Source organism: Vombatus ursinus, unplaced genomic scaffold (assembly GCF_900497805.2).
Source record: "Vombatus ursinus unplaced genomic scaffold, bare-nosed wombat genome assembly UNPS02014791.1, whole genome shotgun sequence".
Lineage (NCBI taxonomy): Eukaryota > Metazoa > Chordata > Mammalia > Diprotodontia > Vombatidae > Vombatus > Vombatus ursinus.
In genome coordinates this window covers 72868397-72896001 of record NW_020954569.1, presented here as the reverse complement: position 1 = coordinate 72896001, position 27605 = coordinate 72868397, and the positions used below count along the sequence as shown (strand labels likewise).

The 27605-nt window shown below is 37.0% G+C and overlaps 1 pseudogene; it reads left to right on the top strand.

The window, feature by feature from the left end:
* Positions 1-16327: 16327 nt before the first annotated feature.
* LOC114047904 lies at positions 16328-17562 on the top strand (annotated as a pseudogene).
* Positions 17563-27605: the final 10043 nt, after the last annotated feature.

Here is a 27605-nt window from a genome sequence, read left to right as displayed (position 1 = left end):
AAACAAACAAACAAACAAACAAACAAACAAACAAACAAACAAACAAACCAAAAATCCCAATTATAGTTTTGCCTAACAGAAAGATATATAGGAAATTCTGGGAACATGTGAAAGCTTAGAAATAAACTGAAAAGCCTAAGAATTTACAAGATCCTAGGAATGTAATAATGTTCCAGAGATAAGGTTCTAAGAATCAGTAGATTAGGGATAGATATGAGCACCTGGTAAGGTATAGCAGAATGGGAATACCCAGGAGAACCTTTTCCAGGATTTCTTTTCTTTTCTTTTTTTTGCCTCTTCTTACTTTTCTATTTCTTGAGTTCATCCCCTCAGAAATCCTCTTGTCTTTTACTGTTCACACCCATCTCATCTCTTCTCCTGGTTCCGAAATTATCTCTAGTTAGGTAGGCATTCCTTCTGAATTATGCTTTGTTGGCATTCAGTTTTAGTAGTTGGCATTCATGAAATGTCCAAGCTTTTGGAGATGGTAACAGAGACAAACCTGCCATTCTGGCTGCCAGGGTGATAGCAATGACCTCCGCAAATCCTTTTGGTGGTGGAAGTGCCAAGATTTGAGGATGGACCTTAGCTCTCTGCTATCTTTCTGTTTCTCCATTCTTCTATATATGTCATTCAGAAGAATAGCATTATTTTACCTACATCATATTAGCTCTATTATTTATTGCAGTGTTTACTTTAAGCCTCATAGATGGTTGTTGAATAAAGGCACACAGTGTATACTTTTTTTCTTGGTGATCTCTCTCAGCTTGTCTCTCTCTCCCTTGGTGTTTCGTCATGGAATCACAGTAACAACTACAGCTGTGAAGACTGGCAAGTAGAGAAGCTTCTCAACTTGCAGGACTGTGTACCTGACACATTTGGGCCAATTACCAACACTCTTCTTGGCTGGGCTGTGCCAAGAGAGCTTCTGAACAGAATGCTACATCTAATTAGAAGGGCTTCAGTGGGCTTGTAGGGAAGTATCCTAATCAATGACATGCTGCTTGTCATGGTGAAGTCCATTTGAGGAAAATGGGATCTCTGATTTACTTGTCCTGTTAATCAAAAGTAGTGGAAATATGCTGATTTTGACCTTTAAAAGGACATATCTCAGGCCTAACCTGACTTCTTTGGATAACAAGTTGGGGAACCTTGAATCTCTCCAACATAGCACAAAAGTAACAGACTTGGAGTCACAAGACGTGGGCTTACGTGACAGGGCAAGTCTCTGGGCCTCAGTGCTTTATGTACAGCCATCTGTAAAGTGGATTAATAGTACCTGCACCAGCTACTTTCCAAGGTTGTTGTGAGGAAAACATTTTCTAAGCTTTGAAGTATAGTGCAAATATGAAGTTTTTTATTACTATTATTGTTAAAAATAATTTTTAGCCTTCCATAATCTGACTCACATTTACCTTCCTTCCTAGATTTATTGTATGTTACTCTCTTTCATGCTCTCTCCATTCTGGTACATATTTGCTGCATAAATATGATCTATTATTGTTAAAATTGCAATAAATTCTGTTAAATTCTAAGATAATGCCATTCTGATGAAACTGACCCTCTAGCTGTTTCCTGCATATGACATTTTGTTGTCTGCCTGCCCAAGCAGTACCCAGTGTCTGGAATTCATTTCCTCTTCATAGAATGCCTATCTTTTCTCAGAGTGTAGCTCATGTGCCATTTCCTAAGGTCTTTCCTTATCTCATATCCTCCTACCCTCCATTACTAAGAACTTCTCTCTTCTTGACTTCACTCCATGTTTCTTCATTTGTATATGCTGGCTTCTCCAGCTTTCTTCAGTTCCCTGCTAAAATCACACCTTTCCTAATGCCCCTTAAATATAGGGGCTTTTTTATTCTCTGTCTCTATTGATGTTTCCATTTGACCCTGCCTATAGTTTGTTCATGAATAGTTAATTGCACATTGCCTCCCCCGTCAGACGGAGTTCTTTGAGAGCAGGCATGGATTTTTTACCTTTCTTTATAACCCCAGAATTTAGCACAGTGGCTGGCACATGATAAACCTTTAACAAATACTTATCACCCAACTGACTACTTATTGTGTACATTTTTTCTCAGTAGAATGTAATCTTGACTCGGAGGCTCTTTCATTTTGTACTTGTATCTTCAACACTTACCATTGCATCTTGCACACAGTAATTGCTTAATAAATGATTGTTGAATTAAATAAAGCTTATGAACCTAGTTTTCCTTTTCATTTTTCATACAATGTTCATACAATACACCAACTTTGTAGAATTGACCATGACAGATCTTTACTGTGGTCACAGATTGTTCTGTAGAGCCAGCCATTTCCTAAGTGAATCTACTCCCTGCCTATGTGCCATGATGTCAAGGATGACCCAGGCAAGGTTCTGAGATCCTCACAGTATCTCTTCCCATCCATTGGCTTGTAACTAAAACATCAGAGATAAACCTTTTTCCTTTTAATTTAAATACTTAATCCTTATGAAAATGCAAACTCCCTTGGGAGAAACGCAGAAGAATCATTCCCAGAGTAGGTTTTTTAGGGGTGAGAAAGAGAAGAAGAGGGGGTGCCTGATATGGGAAGAGGGTTGAAAAGAAGGTATAAAAAAGGCAAAATGGGGGGGGGAAGCTTGAAAGAGGAGGATATGGTAATCATCACTATTTTGTCCTTGACCAATGCTGGATGACATTCAGCAGAGGAGCACAAAGTGAAACCTTCACTCACAGTATTCTCCAGGGAACTCTGATGACATTAGTTGAGTCGAATCAAGTGGTCATGCCAGAACTACAAATATTTTTTTGAAATCCTATGTGTCTAGGACCATGGTATGCACTCCAGTGAAATCACTTTTGTTCATCATACTAAAACAAAAAAAGTTTAACAATTTTTAAAGGTGAGGCTTGCCTCTTTCATGATAACTGGATCCTCTCATACCTGAAGACTTCTGTGCATGAGCAATCTTTTGAGATTTAGGGATATGAGTACATTATCTAAGTAGGTGCTAAGCGAGATCACAGATTCTCAAAGTTTAAAGGGACCTTAGAAAACATGTTTTCTAACCTGTACTATATCTGAACAAGTTATCACCTCTTCAAATCCAGCCACTGTATTTGAAAGGTATATTTCCACTTCTGATATTCAGTCATTTCAGTCATGTTTGACTCTCCATGACCCCATTTGGGGTTTTCTTGGCAAAGATACTGTAGTGGTTTGCTGTTTTCTTCTCTAACTCATTTTATAGTTAAGGAAACTGAAGCAAACAGGGTTAAGTGGCTTGCCCAGGGTCACATAGTTAGCAAGAGTCTGAGGTCAAATTTGAACTCATGAACACAAGTCTTCCTGATTCCAAGCCCAGTGCTCTATCCATTGCACCACCTAGCTGCCTTTATACTTCCACAGTAAAGGGAAAATCACTGTTTCTCAAGGCAGTCCATTCTACTTTGAAATTGATGTAATGGTTAGGAAGATTTTCTTTACATTCTGTGTAAAGTTGCTTCTTTGTACCCGTTAACCATTGCTTCTAGTTTTGCCTTCTGGTGCCAAGTAGAAAAAATTTAATCCTTCTTCTACATGACAACATTTTGAATATTGAAGAGAGCTATCAAGGCCCTGGGTTTAATCTGCCTCCACTGCCTAAAGGTACTGTTCTCTCTGTTTTGTTGTTTTTATTTTTTTTTAACTTTATTAATGCATTTTTTAGCACATTTCCCAATACAGCCCTTCCTACTCCTGTTTCAAAGGATTGTCCTTTATAAAAAAGAATAAAAAAAGAAAAAAAAGTTCAACAAAGTAAACAACACATTGAAAAAGTCTAATCTTAGATAGTGTTCCATGCTCATAGTTCCTTACCTCTGTAAAGAAGGGCAGGGAATACTTTCATATATTTCTTCTTTTGAGTTAATCTCAGTAATTATAATTTCATAGCATTCAGTTTTAATTGTTCTGTAGTTATTCATTTCATTTTGATTGCTGTCATTGTATATATTGTTTTCTTGATTCTGATGACAATACCTTGCATCAAGTTCATATAAATCTTCCATTCCTTCTCTATAGTCATCATATCTGTTCCTTACAGTGCAGTGATCATCTATTATGTTCATATATCACAATTTTTTTTCTTCAAAAATAAATTTGTTTCCAGCTATTTAAGGCTACTATTTTCATTGGTCTCTTCCTCACAGTATTCTGCCTCAGAAGCAGCTAGGTGGCTCAATTGATGAAGCATTGGGCTTGGATTTAGGAAGACCTCTAAGTTCAAATCTGGCCTCAAATACTTACCCTGGACAAATCATTTATCCTCTGCTACCTCAGTTTCCTCAATTGAAAAAAGAGGCATAATAATAATAACACTTAACCTCTTGCCCCCAGGGTTGTTAATTGGATCAAAACAGATAATATTTCTAAAATACTTAACACAGTGCCTGGTACATAGTAGACACTTAATAAGATGTATCCTTCCTTCATCATCCCCCCTACAAGGAAAAATAATCATAGCAAAACTCACATTTATATAACAATAATGACTCACACTTATTTTATAAATATAATTTTCCTCCCAATATCCAAGTATATGTATATGTACATATATATACATTTATGCATTTTACATATTATGTAGACACATATATTTTATATATAGATAGATACATATTTATGCTGTATGTATGTATATGTATACACACACATATACATACATATCTATCTGTATTTGGACTGGGATAGGACAATAGGATCAGTGTAGGAAACTTCTGATGAGAAAACTCCTAAAGTCACTTGACATCTTCTGTAATGACTGTTTTAAAGCGTTTCCTTGAGCAGTGAAAAGTTCAGTTACTTGTTCAGAGAAAAACAAGCAGTATTAGCAGCAAGACTTGAACCCAAGTCTTCCTGATTCCTTGGCTAGCTCTCTAACTAATGGGCAAGTTGCCTCTTGACAAGGTATTTTTATACCCATTTTAAATATGATGAAACTGAGGCCCAGGGATGTAAAATGACATGGCCACGGTCATGAAACCACTACATACTAGTCTCCAGAGTTCAAGACAGTGCTCTTTCCTTTACGCTTGCTTATTTCTCTCAAAAGCTTAAATTAATGAGTAGAATGTGGAAAAATCAATTTATGAAAAATGTCACTTGGCATGAAGGGCACTTAAAGAAACTGAAATAGAGAAATTAACAAGGGGCCACACATGGCTATTTCCTAGGCATTGGCAGAAAGCAAATTAACATTTTCTCAGAAATGCTGGAAGAATGTTAGCTCCTTTGGCCTTTGAAAAGCAACACAAAATTATTGTCCTTGGGTTACTTGGGGGTCTCCAGCTCAGTCCCTGTCACAGGTGGCTTTTGGTATTTTGAGGTTCCTCATGGGCTGATCTTATTCTGAGGCTGCCCTGAGAATTGGTTGACCGTGTTTATGTCTGATCAAGCATGGTAAGAAACCATAGCCTCTGTGATGATTTTAGGCAGCAATTACAGCCAAGGTGTCTGAGATGATCATCTTTCTTGAGGAGGCAGTGGAATATGTTTCAAATCTTCCAAGTAAAGTTTTTATTCACCTTGCACTTTGGCAGAGTGGACAATTTCTGCTAATGAACTGTCAACCTGGATTACACTTAATTTTGATGTGCTTTTTTCTCATTATCATCAAATAGTCTTTACTATTTGATTTTGTTTTTTAGGTCTAAGTTTCAAGTTTGCAGCTTAATGTGCTTGTCATGCACAGCATACTAGGGAGGTGGCAGGTTTCCCAGAACCTAACCTAACAAACGACTTTTTCTTAAAGCTTGGAAACAGAGCTAGTTAAAAACAGAAGTGACCTTAGCTAGAGATCATCTCGTCCAGTCCCCTTATTTTCTCATTTTATACGTGAGAAAATGGAGGGCCAGAGACTTTTTCGTTATTTTGCTTTAGATTGGGTGTGAATTTGAATATATATACACATACACACACACACAAACACACATACACACATATGTATATATGTGTGTGTATATATATTTATATTTATGTACACACATGAGAAAGAGCAAGAGACAGAAGGCAAGAGTGAGAGATGGGGTGAGAGAGGGAGAGAAAGAGGGAAACACAGACAGAGATACAGAGACAAAGAGACAGATACAGAGATAGAGACAGAGAGACAGAGACAAAGACAGACAGACAGACACATACACAGACAGAGACAGACAGGCAGATAAATAGACAGACAGAGAGAGACAGACACAGAGAGAGAGACAGACAGTCAGAGCCAGAGACAGAGAGAAAGAATAACAGAAAGCTATGAAAGCTACAACTCATTGGTTGCTCTGTGTCCTGTACAGTATACACAACTGAAGGTGCTCTTTTTTTGAGATTGGGAACTAGGGGGCTCAGCTGTGCTCATGAGTCAGGTTAGATGTCTTAGAATCATAGATTTAGGATTGGAAAGACCCTCATAGGTCTATTTAACCCAACTGCCTTTTCAGATGAGGAAACTGAGGTCCAGGGAGGTTCAAGATCAGGTGATTTTTCCCAAGGTGACATGATCAGTGAGTATCACATATGGGATTTTAACCCAGGTCTTATGACTTCAGAGCCAATACTCTTTCACTATACCATGTTGATTCTAAAAGCAAAGATTTCATTATTTCTTATTCTGAACTAGTAATATTATTGGACGTATTAGCAGGCAGTGCACAAGTGCTGACTGAGGTGAACACCCAAGAGTACCCTTTCCCCCAACATACCACAAATAATATTCAAGGTGACTTAAGACAAAACCTGTCATTCTCTTATTGAGGTGAAACTTCTCTTCATACTGAAACACACAGCTCACAACTACTACTGAATCTCTTAATAGACCCTAGTACTGTCTACACCCAGATCAGCTAGAAATCTACCACCCTTCGCCATGCCATTAGTGAACTGACTATTTTTGGATACTCCCCAAATACCCTTGCATAATTGTTATTTTCTCCATAACAGGAAGAACATTGGAGAGAATTTATATATAGTCATACCACCCAAAAGTCATGGACCATATCATCATGAATGTGCCTGATCTCATCTGATCTTAGAAGCTAAGCAGGGTCAAGCCTAATTTGTACTTGTATGAGGGGTCCTGGGAATATTGGGTACTGACTATGAGCATTTATTTTGAAAGGCAGCAAGGAATACTGGAAAGAAGGATGAGCTTGGAATCATAAGACCTGAGTTTGAATCTTGGCTCTACTTACTTATGACTTGGGGAAGAGTCTTCACATCTCTGGACCCCAGTTTCCTTTTCTGAAACATGAAATGGCTGAGACATATAGCATATGAAATCCCTTCTAGCTTTACAGATATTGTGTTCTGAATCTTTCTAAAAGAAACAGCAATATCTATGTTCCCTCCCCAGGCCTGCAATGTCCTCATTAATAAAAATACTTTATGTTGTATTAGGTTCATAGGATTTTAGAGCTGGAAGGTACCTTAGAAATCACCTAGTTCAAACCAATTATCTTATAGAGGAAGATTATAATAGACTCTTAACGAATCTTTCCTTTACAAATCATCCTTCATATTGAGACAAGATTAATACTCCTTATTCAAATATTTGATTATGTTATTCCTTTCTTCTGAAGCTTTCAGTGATTTCCTATTGCCCACTGAATAAAGTTCATTCTTTTTAGCTTGGGATTCTGCAATTAGCACTATCCAATTTTCCAATCTTATATTATGATTTGCTGCTCAATATGTGTATGTGCCCACAAAACTAGAGTAATCCCATCTCACTGAGTACCACTGACTCCATCCTGGCTTTGGACTTTTTCCTATACTATTTCCTTATACCTGGGACTCTCATTGTAGACTACATCCTCAACTTTTTGTTCCTGCAGAAGGAAAAACCAAACCTTAAAATTCAATCTCATTCTAGTTGATTAGTTTCTATTCTGTTCCTTTCAACAAATATCTACTAAGATCCTATTATGTATAGGACCCTGGGCAGACACTGAGAAAGACACAATGAAAACAAGATATGGATCCTATCCTTATGGAGTTTGCAGTGTAGTAGTGTAGTGGGACCCATACATTACTTGTAAGTAGCATGGGAGGAAAGCATTGATTTTGGAATCAGAGAACCTGGATCTGAACCTCAGCTCTGCCACTTACTAACTTGTGTGTTCTTGGAGGAAATCACTTAACTTCTCTGGGTCTCAGTTTCCTAATTTCTAAAACTAAATGGCAGACCTTTTAAAGTCCTTTCAAGTTGTTTATAGTTTTAAGTATATAAGAGCAATGTGATATGGAAGGACAGTCTCAGGGGTTCACATACTCCATACACATATAACTATTTTTTTTCCTTCACCATTTTGATATGACTGTTCAGGCTAAGTCAACTAGATAAACCCTCTAATTCTGTCTTAATCTTATTTAAGCCTTCTGTAGACCTCACAGCTCTATTTCCTTTAAGTATGCCCTGATATAGGCAAGAGACCAATTATTCTTTCCATATTTTCTCATCTGGTCTTTCCTTGGTGAGTTATTGCTAGCAGACCCCCCTTGCAAAGATAGGTCTGATTTAGGAATTTCTTGTTCCTGGTAGTTGATGGTCTACAAAAAGCACACAATGCTTGACATAGCCAAGGGAGGTAGCTATGGCTGTGGTGTGATTTGAGGGAACTGAAAAAGTCGTTCTTTCCCCACTGCTGTAGCTTTCTCTCACCAAAACAAAACAAACAAAAATGAATCCACAATAACCTTGTTAATGTTCTCTGAAATTCTTACTCCTTTAGTTAAAATGCAGTGTTACCAGGGATAGAAAACTCAAACTAGTTTATCAGCCTAAGTTTGGATATCACTGTCCAGGGTCCTGAGTGAATTGGGCACACAACAGGTAAGATTTGATGGGTGTAAAGGTTCAGGAAATGTTAGGTACATGAAAAATTGCCCAGAGAGACCAGACCTACATGGGCAGCTGAGGCAGGCACCATCAGGGCAATAGAGATGGGATATGGAGACAACAAAGATGGAGATATTGTCAATGAAAATACTATAGGTTCTGGAAAGCAAAATTTGGCAACCTCCTAGTTTCTAGGAGTCAGTAATGCTGTCACAAGTATGCTATCTTTTTCTATCTTATAGCTCTTCAAAAGAATACTTATCTTCACATCTTGAACTATGTAAGCTTTATTGAATAGGCAAAGAAGTAGTATGGAGAAAGCTCAAGTTAATTGCCCAAAATTGCCCCACTATTTAGTGTCAATGCTGGGTCCAAAAATCTAATGTTGTGCTTCCCAATCCAGTGTCCTTTTCACTAAACCATCTTTTCATTTAATTATTCTGATCTCATTTTCCTGATATGTCAAATGGGGATAATATTGATCTCTACTTCCTCTAGACACATAGCATTCTGTTTATACCTTTTGTATGCACTTACCATATGCTACTTTGTATGTTATCTACTTGTCCATATCTTATGCTCATATGAGATTCTAAGTTCCTTATGTACATGGACTATGTCTTAATAATAATGTGGGTACTGAACAATTAAAACCTTTCTTAAGTAGAATGAGATGTCTCCAAAAGGAGGAGATTTATCATCACTGGAGATCTTTAAAAAAAAGCTAGATCATCACTTGTTTTGGATATTGTAGAGAAGATTCTTGTTTAAGCAGAGTTTGCACAAGGTAACACCTGAGGTCCTTTCTAACTCTGATTCCAGCTCATCTTTCTGTCCCCCTTATGCTTAGCACAGTGTCTTAGAAGTGGTAGATGTTTGATAAATATTTGATGAATGAATGATTGAATGAATTCTTTATCTCAAATAGTTTGAGGCAACATCAAGAGATGTTAATCATTATAGACATATATATTTACATATATATTTATAATATTAATATAATAAAATAATATAATAATTATAATAATTAATAATTATATAATTAATTATATGTGTTTCTTCTGTTTCCTGGGTCATGCCTTTGGAGCTATCTTTGTCCTTTGGTTCTACTCTACACGGATAAGGTCATCAATATCTGCCAATCTCTTCTCTGTTGTTGTATGACAATGAAAGCAAAGATAACTGATCAGGTAGCAAATTACATGGGAGATTGACATGGTGGCCCAGCTGTGCTGTGCTCACGTGCGCTTAAGCTCTTTAATGACATTCACAAAGACACTCTCAGCTCATTCCTCTCATCATCTTTGTAGACCCATAAATCTTTTTGACTGTTTCAAATTACCAGTATGGGGGAAGGGGAAATGGAGCTGCTTCTCTCAATCAAACATTGCAAAAATTTTGCTTTTACATTTTTTATATTTTATATTTAGAGCCATACTGCCTCCTCCCTCACCCCAATACTCATCCTTTTACAACTCAACACAAGTGCCTATTTATGAGTACTCAATACTAAACTACATTTGGCTTATGAAAAGAATATAAATAGGCTAAACTATAAAATCACAAAATTTTGGCATTTAAAGGGAACTAGGATTTTCTCTGGTCCAGCCCATAGTTTGACAACAATGCCTTCTAGAAGATAACCAACAAATAACCCAATAAGCTCATACTCCTTCCTTCAAAACATTTAGTTGATTTTCTAATTAATGAATAAGAAGATTGAACAATCACACTTAGGAAATAAGTGGAAGTTGGATGTCACTGAAGCCTTAAGCACACAAATGTTCTCTTCTTCCAGCATCTTCACCACCTGATATAATTATATATAATTATCTGATATAATTCTCTAGTTGAATTTCTTCATTTTCAAATTCTATTTCTATCATGAGCTATGACCCTTGCAGGTGTCTCCCTTCTGTGACTGTTCCAGTGCTTACAGTGAAGGGGAACCCACTTTCCCCCAAGGCATAACATGACACATTAAACACTGTCTTGTTTCACTTTTTAGTTGCTCATTGGTGGTAGTGTTTCCTCTCAAACCTAGAGAGGAAAGGGGAGATGTGTTTGGCTTCTTTTATATACCCAATAGTGCTAGCACAGTGCCAGACATATTCATAGCATTCAACCCACATATTGAATATAATCAAAAATAGAAGACACAGTTGCTTTTTAAAAATTTTTTATTAATTTATTTTGATTTATCATCAATCATTTCCATATGCTTTTGAGTTTAAAATTTTTCTCCCCCTTCTTTCCCACCACCCTTCCCAAGATGGCACACAATCTGATATAGGCTATACATCTACATTCCTATTAAACATATTTTCACATTAGTGATGTTGTAAGTAAAAGTTAGAAACAATAGGAGGAACCACCAGAAAGAGGAAACAAAACTCAACAGAAGAGAAAAAAATATCAATTCTACTTCCATAGTTCTTTTTTTGGATGTGGATAGCATTTTCCATCACAAGGCTTTTGCAGATGTCTTAGATTCTTGTATTGCTGGGAAGGGTTAAGGTTATCAATATTAGTCATCGCACAACATGGTTGTTATTGTGTACATATTGTGGTATGTTATTGTGTATTGTGTACATTGTGTTATTGTGTTCTCTTGGTTCTGCTCACTTCACTCAGCATCAGACCATACAAGTCTTTCTAGGTTTTTCTGAAGTCAGCCTGCTCATCATTTCTTATAGAACAATAGTATTCCATTACATTCATATATCACAACTCGCTCAGCCATTCCCCAATTGATGGGCATCCTCTCAATTTCCAATTCTTTGCCACCACAAAAAGAGCTGCTATGAATATTTTTGCACATGTGGGTCCTTTTCCCATTTGTATGATCTCTTTGGGATATAGCCCTAGAAGTGCTATTGCTGGGTCAAAGGGTATGCACATTTTTATAGCCCTTTGGGCATAGTTCCAAATTGCTCTCCAAAATGGTTGGATCACTTCACAACTCCACCAACAATGTATTAGTGTTCCAATTTTCCCACATCTTCTCCAACATTTGTCATTTTCCTGTTTTGTCATGTCGGCCAATCTAATAGGTGTGATGTGGTTCCTCCGAGTTGTTTTGATTTGCATTTCTCTAATCAATAGTGACTTAGAGCATTTTTTCATATGACTATAGATGGCTTTAATTTTAGAAGACATAGTTTTTGAGGAATTTACAATCTAGGTATAAACCCCTAGACAACTCTATGAGATCTTACTGTAGAGGCTTTAGAATCATCTTGGATAAACATGGCTACTGGTTCTTCTTCAGTCCTCTACTATCTATCATGCTGCCTTCAAGCGGCATGACCCAGATATCCATGGACATCATTGAATCTAGGAGACAAATTTCTTTCTTATTACATTATAGTTTTCCCTAGCCTTAGAGCCCAGGAAAACTAGGTTTTGTGAGTCAGATTCTCCCAGCTGCCTTTCTGAATTGAGAAAAGTTTTCTTTTGGTTCTACAGTATTTAGCTAAAATAGCTCTTGTCTTCCTGGCTTCCCATTTCTAACTCACAGTTTCTTCTCAGAAAAAAATGTGCTGGTACTAATGAGTGATAGAAAGGGAAGACAGAAGAAGCTGGAGAGTGCAAACCAGAGTGATTTTGTTTGTCAGTATTTCCTACATGTGGAGAACTGTGACATTTCCTAGGGAGCCAGTTATTAGTTCCAGAATAAGAAAAAAAGTATATGAGGCTAATTTTCTGAGGTAGATTTTGTTTCAGTTTCAGAATAGTGTATTAAGAAGGGCACTGGATTAATGTTAGAGGACTTTATTCTGAATCTTGGCTTGGATATTGCTAACTGTATGACTTATGAGAAAGTTGCTTAACCTCTCTGAGTCTGGTGCTCCATCTATAAAATGGGGATAATAATACCTGCATGTTCGCTTGCATAAGATTGATTATAGATCAAATAAAGTAATACATAGAAAGTTAGATACAAGTTATACCATGAATATGCTAGAAAATTTTCCTGGAGCAACTCCAGGTAGGAATAATGAGTCAAAAAGATAAACTCACTTTCTTGAGATCATCCCTAAGGAAGGAACTCCGGTAATATGAGCCCAGAGTCATCGTGGGGCTCAAAGCCATAAACCTATGGCATACAACCATAAGCTAGATGAGACTTTAGACAACTTACAATGAAAAAAGAATCCCTCCTATAGTATGTTTAACAAAATGTCATTTAGCCTTTGCTACTTCTTAGCAGTTCCTCTAGGGACAGGCCATTCCACTTTTGAATAGGTTAAATTGTGAGGAAGATCAACTTTCACTCACTGCTCCTGGTTCTTCCCTCTTTGGTCAAATAGAATTAGTCTTATCCCTCTTCCACCTACTGGTCCTTCAAATCCTTGGATATATGTCTCCTCTAAGTCTTTCATCCAGACTGAACACTTGAGTTTGTAAAGTAAATCTTCATGTGGGAAGATGTTAAGGCCCTTCCCCATCCTCTTGTGCTCTTCTGGAGGTTCTCTGGCTTATCAATATCCTTCTTGCAAATATGGCTTCCAGAATGGAGCACAAAATGTTTAAAAGGACAGTGTCAAGCACATATCCCTGAGGTACTTCATTGGATGGCTTTTTCCAAGTAGATATGGAATCATTAGTGTTGACTAGTCAGGTCTACCTCTTTAAGCAGTTCTGTACTACTTGATCATATCATTGACTAACCTACTCTGTGGCTCTCTGCATCCTATCCATAAGAGTAGGATGTTTTATTAATGCTTTATAAAATTAGATGTTTTATAAAATACAAGTACATACTTAAAAAAAGCAAATTCTGCAACAGATGTGGCTCAGTATGTTAAATTCTTTTCTGTTCTTTGTCTATTGAAATGTTTGTGCTCACTGATGATTGCTAATTACATAATAAACAATTATAAAATAGTGAAACCATATCTATAGCATAGTCTGATGTATCATACTAATAACCCTATTCCAAAAAGGAAATGAGGTTAGACTGGCATGACCTGTTCTTAATTAAGCCATGCTGGTACTTTGTAATCACTATTTCCTTTCCTAGACACTTGCTAAGCATTTTTAAATAAATACATTATTTCCCCCAAGGATAGAAGTCAGACTCACTGGCCTACAATTTGGATAGTCTATTCTCTTGTTTATTTTTTTTTAATTGGGATAACATTTAGCCTTTTATTCTGCAATTCCTTTTCTATTTTCTGTGGTCTTTCAAAGTCACTGACAGTGGATTAGCAATAATATATGCCAGTTATTTTAGTAGCTTGGAACATAATTCATCTGGGCTTGATGACTTGAACTCATCACAGACAGCTAAGTGCTTTCCTACTCTCTTTGTTCACCTTGGGCTTTCTTGGTATTCATTTTTGTTCTATCTTTTCCAATCCAAAGACCATTCTCTTTGGCAAAGAAAGCGGAAGCAAATTATGAGTTAAGTAACTCTGTGTTCTCACTGTGATTTCTTATAACCAACTCATCCACCCTAAATGGTGGTCCTATTCTTTCTTTTGATTTCTGCTTTTTCTCAGGGTAGCTTAAAAAACACAAAATCTTTTTGTTTGGATTTGTTTTTTACTTTGTTGATTGTTTGCCTGGCTTTACCCCATTCCTTAGTAATGACCTCTGGTTTCTGAGCACTTGTCTGATACTGACCCTCTGCTCAGTCATTGATCACAAGAAGATCCTATATGCTCCCTGTCTGCTCTCCCTCACCTTGAATTTCAGATTTGGAACTTCCAGTTCTGAATGCTGCTTATGCTTCAGTCTGACATTTAGTCACAAAGAAGTGGAGATTTTCCTCAAAGTCTTACAAAAAATGGAACAATATTATGACATACTGTAGAGTTCACATTCACTCCTATTCTTCTGAGTCCTGTGGATCCCCAAAGAAACTAACTTGTAACCAGGGATTCAGGTGACCTGTTCTGACCCAGTGATTACCACTGAGAATAAAGAACCACATTGCATTCTGCTAGAACTTCTCTTTGTGAAATGGAAGAAACTAAGTATATTTTAAAGTAAATTTTTTTGTTGTTCCCATAGAATGGCTCCATTATTTCACAAATTCTCTGTAGACTCCTAAAGATACCAGAGGGAAGTGAATTATATATTTCTATTAGTAAATATATTAATATTTGGCTGATCATTTTAAACTATCATTAGATTATGTCAGTTTATTAATTCCAACACCTTTGCATTGGCTCTACCATTCTACGTAATTTCCAGTAGTTCTTTAATTTTACTACTGATGATTGCAAAGAGGAAGAGTAGTATGGCAGAAGAGCCTAGTGGACTTGAAATCATGATATCTAGATTCAGCTCTGGCTCTGACACATACCAATGTGATCATAGGCAATTCGCTTATCCACTTTGGTCATCAGTTTCTTCATCTGTAGAAGAGAAATAATAAGAATTGTACTTTCTATCCCATAGGTTTGTTATAGAAAAAAAGGAATTTGTAATCTTAAAATGCTGTATAAATGGTTCTCATATTGGGGAGGGAAGAGAAAGGAAGGAAATGAGAAAGGAAGCAACATGCTAGACACTGTATTAAGTGCTTTCCAAATATTATCTCAGATTTGTAATTTATCAATGAACAAGCATTTATTAAGCATCTATGATGTGTCAGGTATATTTCTAGATATTGTCACAGATTTTCTTTTATTTATCCTTCTCTCTCTTTTTACCCTGTCTCTCTTCAAAAGTCAGTTTTGCTTCTGACCACTGCCTCCCTTAATCTGCCCTCCCTTTTATCCCTTCCCCCTTGTCTCAGGGAGTCTAAAAATTTTTAATTATCTCTCCTCAATCTATTTTTCAGGTCAATTGTTTTTCTGATGAGATGTTTCCCATTTTCTTCTATTTTTTCATTCTTTTGGCTTTGTTTTATTTTTTCTTCATGTTTCATGAAATCATTAATCTCCATTTGCCCAATTCTGATTTTTAAGCAATTTTCTTCAGTGAGCTTTTGTACCTCTTTTTCCATTTGGTCAATTCTACTTTTAAAAGAATTCTTGATCTCCCACTGTCATGTTGGTGTTGGCTCAGGGCCTGCCTTGTGGGTGGGCAGGGCTTAGGTGTGTGGTAAGATGGGGCCACAGTCTATGTGAACCCAGCTTTCCTGTCCCAGTTTCACAAGGCTAGTCTGCCCTTCAGATCCTAGAAGAGTAATAGTGGCCTCTGATGTAATTCACAGTTGGAACTTTGAACAAGATAACTTCCCTTAATGTCAGGTAGTGGAAGAAGAACTGAACTTGATCTGTGACTTATTACTTAGTCCTGGTGCCCTGGGCCAGTTACTTTTCTTAGGGCCACCTTTAAGTAGATCTCTTCCCACCTCTTAGATGTATAGCCTGAAGTTAAGACTAGTTATGCTCCCTTGGGAAGATGGGAGTCAGTCATTTTGACTCCTGAAAAGAACACTCAACAAGAGCTGAAACCTACTTCCAATTAGTCTCGTGGTAGAGGCAGAGACTGTTGATTGCTTCAATGTTTCCACACAATATGTCTTGCTCTCTAGAGTTCTCTGGTGGTTTTGATGTTTCAGGGTCTAAGCAGACTAAAATCTCTCCTACCTAAAAACCTCCAACTCTGTCCTACCTAAAACAGTGCTCCAGTCTCATCCTGGGGTAGAATTAGACAGGATGAAGATGGACTAGATGCCTCCATACTGGAATTATCTGAAGGAGAAGAGGATGTCACTTCAATTACATGGAAGAAGAGATTTAGGAGCTCTTGATTAAAGGAACAGTCTCTGGGAGACTTACAAAAAGATACAGGTGGGTAAACTGAGAAGTTGGGGAGCTATAGTTGTGTTTCACTTGACTCTCCCCTGGATATAAAAGTACTCCATAGCTTGGGACCCAGGGCTGGATCAGTTAGTATCTATAAACTACCTCAGATAAATACCCCAACTAGTCATGCACCACTCCAACCAAATAGCCTCATTTTTATATCAGAAAAAAAATCTCTTGAAAGTAACTGTTGCCCCACCATTTAATACAACAGTTTGCGATGATATGCTTGTTCAAAGAAGACTGAGTTTTTTTTTCCCCCAAGATGGATATAGTAATGCAGACTGAGAAATCCCTCCTTCCTGGAAAAAGACATGAGTAAAGAAGATCATGGCCAAAATTATATCGAAGTTTGCACTAAAGGAACCAGCTCCCCTTGCTCTGTCTGGGAAGGGTCCCACTCTCATAAAGCTGGTTCTCTGAAGGTGGATCCTAGAGCAGGTGTACCTAGTTGTAAGGAGTCTATCCATAGCTTCTCCAATCCTGGGATAGCCTTATAGACCAGAGGTGGTACTGTCATCAGGGAATGGTGGACACAAATTAAGTGACACATCTAGGTTTCCAACTTTCAGTCAACCAAACCAGTCAGACTAGACAAGGATTCTGAGAAGAAGGGTATGAGAGAAGATTAAGCAAAGTCATTTACTTCTACAAGCCAAAGGATTAAGATTAAGGCATTTTCACAAACTGAGCTGGAACAGAAGAAGCAACTTTATCTTAAGAATGTCATTGTTCACTTAAAAAACACTTTGGAATCTAATGGACCAAGTTGCTAATGTGGAATATCAAATGCAGAACCAATGGTAATAGTACCCATCAGACCTCACTATGAGAAACTACCACTGATTCAGAGAGAAGCCCCTACAGAGCTATGAACTGACTTAGTGGGTGGACAAGAACCTGTAAAGCCACCACTGGTTCCAAGGCCTTGCCAATCGGTTCTAGCACATGTCAGTTGTCTCATCCCCCACGTATGAAGGAGCTTCTCTAAAGCACCCACTTCATCAATACTCAGAGAAATTTTTGTTTCTTTCTGTTTGCTTTGTAGATTTCTGAATAATTTTATTTTAATGAGACTTTTTTTTAAAGACCTTGTCACATTTTGAAAGTGCCCATTCATAGAACCCATCAATTTTGTATGAGGTCCTTTTTTGTTTTCTTTAGCCATTAAAAATTCATTTTGGATCAAAGGCAGCTGTTTCTCAAGAGCCTGTATCTGGCTGAAACACTCAGCCTTGAGCAGAGTGACCTCCTATCCTATAAAGTAAAGATTCACTTCTGTTGTCTTGAAAAGACCTTGGGTCTTTTTAAAGGAGGCAATACCAGCCCACAAGGAAGTATATATTACCTTTAGTTACTCTGCAATGAACAGACTGGATTAGCTTTTTAGTTTTTAAACTCAGAATACCTATCAGTATTTTGTGAATAAGCCCAGGGCATTTGAATTGAATAAAGTAAGGCAGAAGTTCTATGGAAAGGATATGATAGAGCAAATGTACGAACTTCCTCTCCCCCCACCCCAGTTTTGTACCTTCAAGATGCCATTATCTTATGGATTTTCATTCCTCATTAAACAATTTCATTTTGCTTGCCCATGTTTTCAGACTTCCTGCAACTACATCCTGTGACTCTGGAATAATGCCTGATCAATATCTTTGGACCCTAGTTGCATCCCCCTTCTTAAAAACTTTTTATTTTATTCCCTTATATAGTAGCTACCATCTAAGGCTTCTGCCTGGAGCATTCCAACAACTTCCTTGCTGTTGTAGAAGGACTGCCTTGAAACCTTGACTGTATAAAAAAGACTAGAAATGCAGATCAAAGGAATTATCAGTAGGTTTTCACCCTTCTCAACTTTAAATACAAACTGTCATGTTTATCTTGATTCCTTATCAGGAGTCAGCAGTGGACACTAATGTCTTTGTTACTAATCCAGAAATACTTTCAGGGCCTGGTATGTCTGTGTGTCTGCCCTGGAAGAGAACAGCAGATATATAGCATTTCTCTGGTCTACATAGACTTACTTTGGTGTTTTAAAAAGAGTTTGAGCCTTCCCTTGTCTATGCACTTATTAAGCATCTACTTTGTGTAAGACATACAAAGACAAGTTCCTCCCTTGTAAAAATAAAAAATAATTCTTTTTTTTGGTGAATTTTTGTTCCTCATTTACTGTTTGGCAAATTCTGTTTTTTAAGATGTTATTTTCTTCATTTTTTTCTTTTGTGCCTCCTTTATTTAGCTGTTTATTCTCTTTTCATAATTTTCTTTCATACTCTTATTTCTTTTTTAATTTTATCTAATTAATTTATTTTTAGTTTTCAACATTCACTTCCATAAGATTCTGAGTTTTACATTTTCTCCCCCTCTGACTTCTTCCCTCCCCCCCCAAGATGGTATATAATCTGATATAGGCTCTACATATACATTCATGTTAATTATATTTTCCCATTGGTCATAATGTAAAGAACAATTAGAAATAATGGGAGAAACCATAAGAATGAAGCAATAAAACAAAACAACAAAGGAAAAGGAGAGCAAATAGTATGCTTCCATCTGCATTCAGAGTCCATATCTCTTTCTTTGAATTTGTGGATAGCAATTTCCATCATGAATCTTTTGGAGTTGTCTTAGATTCTTTCGTTGCTGTGAAGAGCCAAGTCTATCAAAGTCAGTCATCCCATGATGTGGCTGTTACTATGTACATTGCTCTCCTGGTTCTGCTCATTTCACTCCTCATCAGTTCAGGTAAGTCTTTCCAAGTTTTTTTGAAGTCTGCCTGCTCATTATTTCTTATAGCACAATAGTATTCCATTACATTCATATACTACAACTTGTTCAGCAATTGATGGGCATCCCCTCAATTTCCAATTCTTTGCCACCACAAAAAAGATCTGCTGTAAATATTTTTGTACATGTGGGTCCTTTTCCCATTTGTATGATCTCTTTGGGATACAGACCTTGAAGTGGTATAGCTGGGTCAAAGAGTATGCACAATTTTATAGCCCTTTGGGCATAGTTCCAAATTGCTCTCCAAAATGGTTGGATCATTTCACAACTCCACCAATAGTGTATTAGTGTTCCAATTTTCCCACACCTTCTCCAACATTTATCATTGTCCTGTTTTGTCATGTTAGCCAATCTGATAGGTGTGATGTGATACCTCAGAGTCATTTTGATTTGCATTTCTCTGATCAATAGCGATTTAGAAGATTTTTTCATATGATTATAGATAACTTAGTTTCTTCCTCTGAGAATTGTCTGCTCATATCCTTTGACCACTTATCAATTGGGAAATGACTTGTATTCTTATAAATTTGACTCAGTTCTCTATATATTTTAGAAATGAGGTCTTTATCAGAGACACTGATCATGAAAATTCTTTCCCAGTTTTCTGTTTCTTTCCTAATCTTGGATGCATTGGCTTTATTTGTGTAAAAACTTTTCAATTTAGTGTAATCATTTAATGTGATACTTTCATTTCTTTCCCCAATTTTTCCTCTACTTCTCTTTTCTCTTTTTTTTAGATTTTGTAGGAATTCTTGCTGAGGTAATGTCAAATTTGCATTTTTCTTTGAAGCTTTGCTTATAGCTGTTTTCATACTGTTGCTTTCTTCTGAGTTTGCGTCTTAATTTTCCTTTCCATAGCAGATTTTTATGGTCAGGTTTTCTTCTTCATCATCATCATCATCATCATCATCTTCTTCTTCTTCTTCTTCTTCTTCTTCTTCTTCCTTCTCTCATTTTTTCCAGTCAATTTCTTGAGTTTGAACTTTATGTTAATTTTGGGCTCATTTACTGGTGTGTGTGTGTGTGTGAATGGGGTTCACTGTCCCAAGTTTCATGCTTTTTTTGTGCTGCTATTTTCAGAGCTAGCTCTGGGGCTCTGTATGTTTTTGGTGCTTCCAAGGTGGTATAATCTGGGGATAGGTGTGGTCACTGTTCTCCTGGTCTATGCTCTGGTCTAGACTCAGGAAGAGCCTTTGTTCCACTGCAGATGAAAGTGCTAGTGCTCTTGGCACTAGAACTGTGACCAGGGACCCTGCTTCCCTGTGGCTGCAATTACTAGTGCTCCTTTCTGCCCTGGAACTGTAATTCATAACTGCATATGGCCAATGCAACATGATCCTGTGCCAGGTGCCAGTTTAGGATCTCCGGTAGTCTCTTTCTGACCAGTTGTCCGACTCCCGTACCGTCCCTGAACTGAGAGTTTCTGAAGCTGTTGCTGCTGTTTTTTCAGTTGCTTACAAGGTCTGCTGCTAATGCTACAGCATGTGTGCTCCTGGCCAGCGCCAATGGTGGTGTCACAGACCTCTCCTTCTGACCTCCTTAGTTGTCTTGGGCTGGAAAAATATCTCACCCCAGCCTTTTGTTGGCTTTGCTTCTCCAGAAATCAATTTGATTTGTTATTTTAAAGTTGTTTGAAGAGGAATGTTGAAAGAGTTCAGTTGAGTTGCTGCCTCTACTCTGTCATCTTCCCAATCATTTTTTAATGGCCAAATCTGATGGTTTTTTTCCTCTCAGTCCTCATCCTTCTTGACTTCTCTGTAGCCTTTGAAAATGATGATCACTTTCTTCTCCTCCATACTCTTTCTTCTTTAGATTTTCATGACACTGTTCTTTCCTGGTTTTCCTCTTAATAGTCAGAGTGCTCTTTTTTCATTCTCCTTTGCTGAATCTTGTTTTAGGACATGCCCTCTAACTTTGAGTATCCCCCAAAGCTCTGTGTTGGATCCTCTCCTCCCTCTATACCAGCTTGCTTGGTGATCTCATTGGGTCACATGTTTTTGACTATTATCTCTATTCAGAAGATTTTCAGAATCTTGGAATCATCTAAATGGAGATGATAATTCGGAAGCATATCCCAAAAATCACTTAATTGTGCAGACCCTTTGAACCAACAACCCCTTTCTGTACTATAGAGATACACAATTGTCTGGAATCTTTCTTATTGTGTGATACTAGAGACAAACTAACCAAATTTATTTCTAAGCTCATTTACTTCAATGTTCTAAAATGACCCTTTAGGTCTTCCGCCCCCCCCCCATTATGTCTATGCAGATGACATCCAGCCCTATTCTCTTGTGATTTCCAGTCTCACATTAGTTAGTTAATCAGAGTCAGCAAACATTTATTAAGCATTTACTATATGTATAATACACACATTCACACACACATATGCATTGCACTAATGCTAGAGAAACCAAAAAAGGCAAACACATGGTCTCTCTTCACAATGAACTCACAACATGCAAATAACAATGCACAATATAAATATATGCATCACATACACACATGACACATATGTAGTGTTTTGTGCAATTGTATATATAGTATGTACAACCTGCAAACAACTGTACACACTAAATATAGTACTATATATACATATATTTGTGTATATACATGTATGTAAATACAGAGAATCCAAGAGGTGAAAATGAGGAAAAAAGCTTTCCTGGTATGAGGGAAAATCAGTGTATAGGTATAGTCAGTAGTCACCAGAGAATTTATAATATCTAATGTTTCCAAAATTTTATTTGAATCTTAACTTCTTTCATGTTTATCTTTTTGTTATATTAGTTTAAGTTTCAAAGAGGCCCAATAAAGCTCCCCAAATTATTATTTTGCTTTCTATTTCTTTCTCTAGTGCAATGATTTCCTTTAGGTATTTAGATTCTGGGCCATTTTGTGAATATATATTTAGTATTGATATGATTCATTATCTATGCTGCCTTTAAATATAATATAATTTCTCTGCTTATCTTTTTTAACCATGTTTATTTTGTTATTTCCTTATTTGAGACTATGATTGTCATGTCTTCATTTTCTTTTTCTTTTTTGGATTCACATAAAGGATAATAGATTCTATTCCAGTCCTACCTCTTAATTCTATGTAAATCTTTATGTTTTAAGTGTCTAGTTTTATAGTGAATTCTGATACTCTCCTCCATTTTATGGTGAGTTCATCCTATTTATATTCACAGTTATAATAGTTCATTGTATTTTTCCTTTCATCATATCCTATTATAATGTTTTTCTTTTCCCAGCCCCCAACTTTCTCCTTTTACGAAAAAAAAAAGGAAATAGTGAAAGAAAGATACTGGTATAATTATCTATAATTGGTATGGTCTGATACTAACCTTTTGCCCTTTTTTTATGAAATTCAGATCTAACTTTCTGAATCTTACTTTTTTTCTTCTTTCCTTCCTTTTCTGTCTCACTTCTTCTTTCTTTTTCCTTTCTTTCCATTCTATCTTCCTCCTTTCTTTCTTTTTTCATTACTTCTTTCTTTTACTCTTTCTCCTCTTTTCCTTTCTTTCTCTCTTTTCTTCCCTCCTTCCTTTCTTTTTTCTTTCTTTCATTTTAGTCTCCCATTTATAATGTATATTTCTTAGTTGAAATTTGTTTTTCTTCTGACTATTCCCTCCCCAATTCTAATCTCTCTTAAACCTTCCTCTTCCCTATTTCTCTCCCCACCAATTTCCCTGTTGATTTTAATATAACTTTATACTACATGCAGTGTGTGTGTGTGCATTCAAACTTCTTTGTCTCAGTTAATAGTGAAATTCACATGATACATTTTCTTCCACCTCTACCCCCATCTTTCTATATTCTTGGGGTACACCTTAATTATGAAGAATAGAAAATTCCTCTCTCTTCTACATTTCTTTTCTTGTGTATTCTTTCACCATTCCATTTGCTTTACTCTCATAAATAAATGGCAAAAAACTCAACCCATGCCTCAAGTTTGTCTTTTTTTTTTTGTTCCCTCTTTGGCTTTTGAAGACAATGGAGTTTTAAAGGGATAATGATCTCTTTTGACCCTACTACAGCATCCTAGAATTTGAGAGTTGGAAGAGACCTTAGCAGCCTTCTAATATCAGCTATACATGAAAAGAAGCCTTACTGTAAACATACCAGAAGTGATCATCCAGCCTTTGTTTGAATACTTCTAGGTAGGGGGAACTCATGACCTCTTGAGGTAGCTTGTTCCATTTTTGGACTCTAATGATTAGGAATATTTTTGGAACAAACTTAAATTGGCCTTAACTCCCTCTTCCCCATTGCTCCTGACTCTACCTTCTATGGCCAAACAGAACAAATCTGTCTTCCATATGGCAGCCCTTCAATTACTTGAAGATAGTTATCATCTTTCCCCTGAATTTTCTCTTCTCCAAGTCAAACATATATGGTTTCTTTAAACACACCTCATATGTTATGGATTCCTGACCATTAGCTGTCCTGGTTGCCCTCCTCTAGGTACACTCCAGCTTATCAATGTAGCTTTTAAACTATGTACCCTGTACTGAACACAATACTTTAAATTAGGTTTAGTGATGTTAGACTACAGTGGGACCATCTTTCTATAGCTAGAAGTGATTTCCTCTTAATGTAGCCCAAGATCCTATTAGACCTTTGGGTTGCCATGACTCACTGCTGAATCATGTTGAGTCTGCTATCCACCAAAACCCTCACATATTTTTATGAACAATTGTATTCCCTACATGCCTTTCTTATTTTATGCTTATGAAGTTGAATTTTCTTTGTATTTAAGTATAAAACTTTACAATTATCTCAGTTGCATGTCATCATATCAAATTCATCCCAATACTCTACCCTATCAAAATCCTTTCAGATCCTGACTCTGCAGACCATTGGGTCAACTATGCCTCCCAGCTTTGTGTCATCTGCAAACTTGATGAGTATGTCATTTATGCCTTTATCCAAATCACTATAAAAATTTTAAATAGCATGAGGTTCAGTATGAATCTTGAAGGTATTCCACAGAACACGCATTACCACATTGACACTGGACAACAAGTCTTTGAATAGATACCCTACCAGTTCTGAATCTATATGCTTATAATTTCATTTAATCCATATCTTTCCACCATTTCCACAAGAAGAACATGAGCCACTTCATTAAAACCTCTGCTAAAACCTAATATATCCACAGAACCATCCTCATCTGCTAGTTAAGCAATCCTGATGTTGGGGGCAGCTAGGTGGCGCAGTAGATAGAGCTCTGGCCTTGGAGTCAGGAGGACTTGAGTTCAAATCTGGCCTCAGACACTTGACACTTACTAGTTTTGTGACCCTGGGCAAGTCATTTAACCTCCATTGCCTCACCAAAAAAACAAAAAAAAAGTAATCCTGAAATAAAAGGTGATGTTCACAAACCCTTTGTTTAATGATCCATCTTAGGATTTCTGTAGGAATTTGGGTCAAGCTTCTTGGCCTGTAGTTTGCAGACTGTTCTCTTCCCCTGACCCCAACAAATATTTTTAAAGCAGGATATATTCCCATCCTCAATCTTGTGGTACCCCTCTTTTCCATGATCTTTCAAATTTCACTGACAGTGGATTAGCATCACACCTCTCAGTCCTTTCAGAAGCTGAAATTATAATCCATCTGAGTCATGTGAAATGAATTCACTAAGGGCAGTTACATGTTTTCTTATCATCTTACTTATTTTGAGTATCAGCTTCTTGTTAGTTGTTTTTGTTCTGTTATTTCCACTGTGTTCAGTAGCTTTTGGAGAGAAAACAGAATCAAAGTAAAAATTGAAAAGCTCTGTCAGTTATCACATCCCATCCACCCCAAGCAAAGGTCCTATTTTTTGATCCTTATTTTTCCGAATATAGCAAAAAAAATTAGTTTATGATCAGTTGATCATCATTTAACCTTTTCAAATTTCCCAAACTTTTCTCCTTATACAATCATCTACTGGACTACCACACCTTCAGGCCTTGGTTTTTGGAGTGGTCCAACCCACATCATTCTGGTTTCAGCATTGTCTCCTAGGAGGGACTCTTCTTCATGGCTATTATGGGTTACTCAGGGGAAATAAATATTCCTAGAAACTTTCATGTCACCATCTTAACTTGGTCTGTGACTCAAATTTTCAAAGACTTGATCATCTCTAGACTACAAGGTTCTAAATGTATAATATTCCTACTCCATACTGCCTCTGCTGCTGCTACGACTGCTTCTCCTCCTTTTCCTACTTCTACTTCTACTAGGACTACCAACAATAATAGTCTTTTTTTATCACACCTTAAAATTTTCAAAGAACTTTACCTTTGTTATCACATAGAACAAAGAGACTAGTTCTCATAGTACAGAGGTAATAACAAATCTTGAAGCTTGATATAAGCCATTAATAAGACTATCTTTTTGACCTCTATGAGAAATTGCATTCATGGGACAGTGATTATTTCCATGGCTAGGTTCTTGTGCTGGTAGCATTTTGTAATCTTGCCTTCTTGCTTCCTGATACATCTTATAGAGAAAAAAAAATACCCCAATATATAAAGTACTAAACAAATGCCCTGAGTGAATATTAACTTTTAACCACAGTCATATAGATAATCTACTATAAAGTTTCAAGACTGGCAAAGGAGAGTTTAGAGTCAAAACAAGAAATTCAGGTTATAAACAAACTTTATGGTATCTTTATTTATTTTTATTTGATGAAATTTGTTGCCCTCATCTCTAGGAGTAGAAAATGAATGTTCACCTTACCAAGTCCATGAGGGAAGGCTTTCATATCTATGATGTGAATAATACATTTATAGGGTGATCCATGGGGTTATACAGATTCACTGTTCCCTCAGCTCTTCACTAACCTCCTCTACTTCCTCATTTAATTATTATTCTCAAAGATCCCAAAGCACAGATTTGGGAGTGAAAGGAACTCATAATACCTTGACTCCCCACAAAAGCAATGTCCTCAAGGTTCTGGAATGTCAGTAAGTGAGTCAATCAGTCAACAAGTGTTTATTAAGTGCTTATTACATTGCAGGTATGGTACTACAAGTTAGAGATACAAAGAAACAGTTACAGAATACAAATACTTCCTACCCTTAAGGAGCTCCTCACATTCTAAGGAGGGGGACAACCTGAAAATAGTTGTGTAATTCAATGTACAGTATAAATAGGAACTAAACTCATAGAAAATGCACTAGAATTTGGGGTCAGAGGTGAGAGGATGACAGGACCTACTGAAGAACTTATGATTTCAGATGAGTCTTGAAAGGAGCCAGAGAAGGTAGGAGGAAGAAATAATGAGAAAGAAAATTCCAAGAATGGGGGATAACCAGTAAAAATATACAGTCAGGAGTGTCCTATGTGAGAAACAAAAAGTAAGCCAATTTCTCTAGATCACAGACTATGTAGAGGGGAAACCTAGTTGGAGATGTCTAAAACAGAATTGATAATGAGAGACCAGTGGTCAAGAGAGAAGTTAGGGCTGTATAAAGAGATCTGAGAATCAACTGCATAAAAATTGAACCTGATGAGATCAGTAAGCAGTATAATATAGAGGAAGAAGCAAAAAGGGCCCAGAACAGACCATTGAAGGATACCCAGTTAATAGATGAGACCTAGAAGAAGGTCCAGCAAAGAAGAATGCTCAGAGAGATAGGAGGACAACCAGGAGAAGACAGTGTCATGAAATCCGAGAGGAGAGTATCCAAGAGAAGATGGTAAGCAATAATGTCACCAGCTATAGAGATGTAAAAAGGATAAGCATTGCGAAAAGGCCATTAAATTTGGCAATTATAACATCACTGGTAATTTTAGAGAGAGAAGTTTCAGTTGAATGATGAGACCAAAAACCAGACCATAGTGGGTTTGGAAGAGGGTGAAAGAAGTCAACATGAAGGCACAGATTGTAGACAGCTTTCTTAAGGAGGTTAGTCATGAAACAGAGGAAAGGTAAAGGATACCAGCCAGTGGCTATGGTGTGTTTGAGCCCCAGAGTTGCTTTAGATGGTCTCTAAATTTCCTTCCAGTGGTAAATCCTATTCAGCAGTCCTCAATTTATAGGACAAGAACACACCTGTAAATATTTCAGTTTTATCTGCATGTTAAGTATTGACTACTTGACTCATCCCTTCAACTATTAGCAATGAAAAAAGGGAAGAAGAGCTAGCAGTCATAAGGAAACTTTTAATGTTTTGGGAGTAGGAAGGAGCAGAGTTATAAGG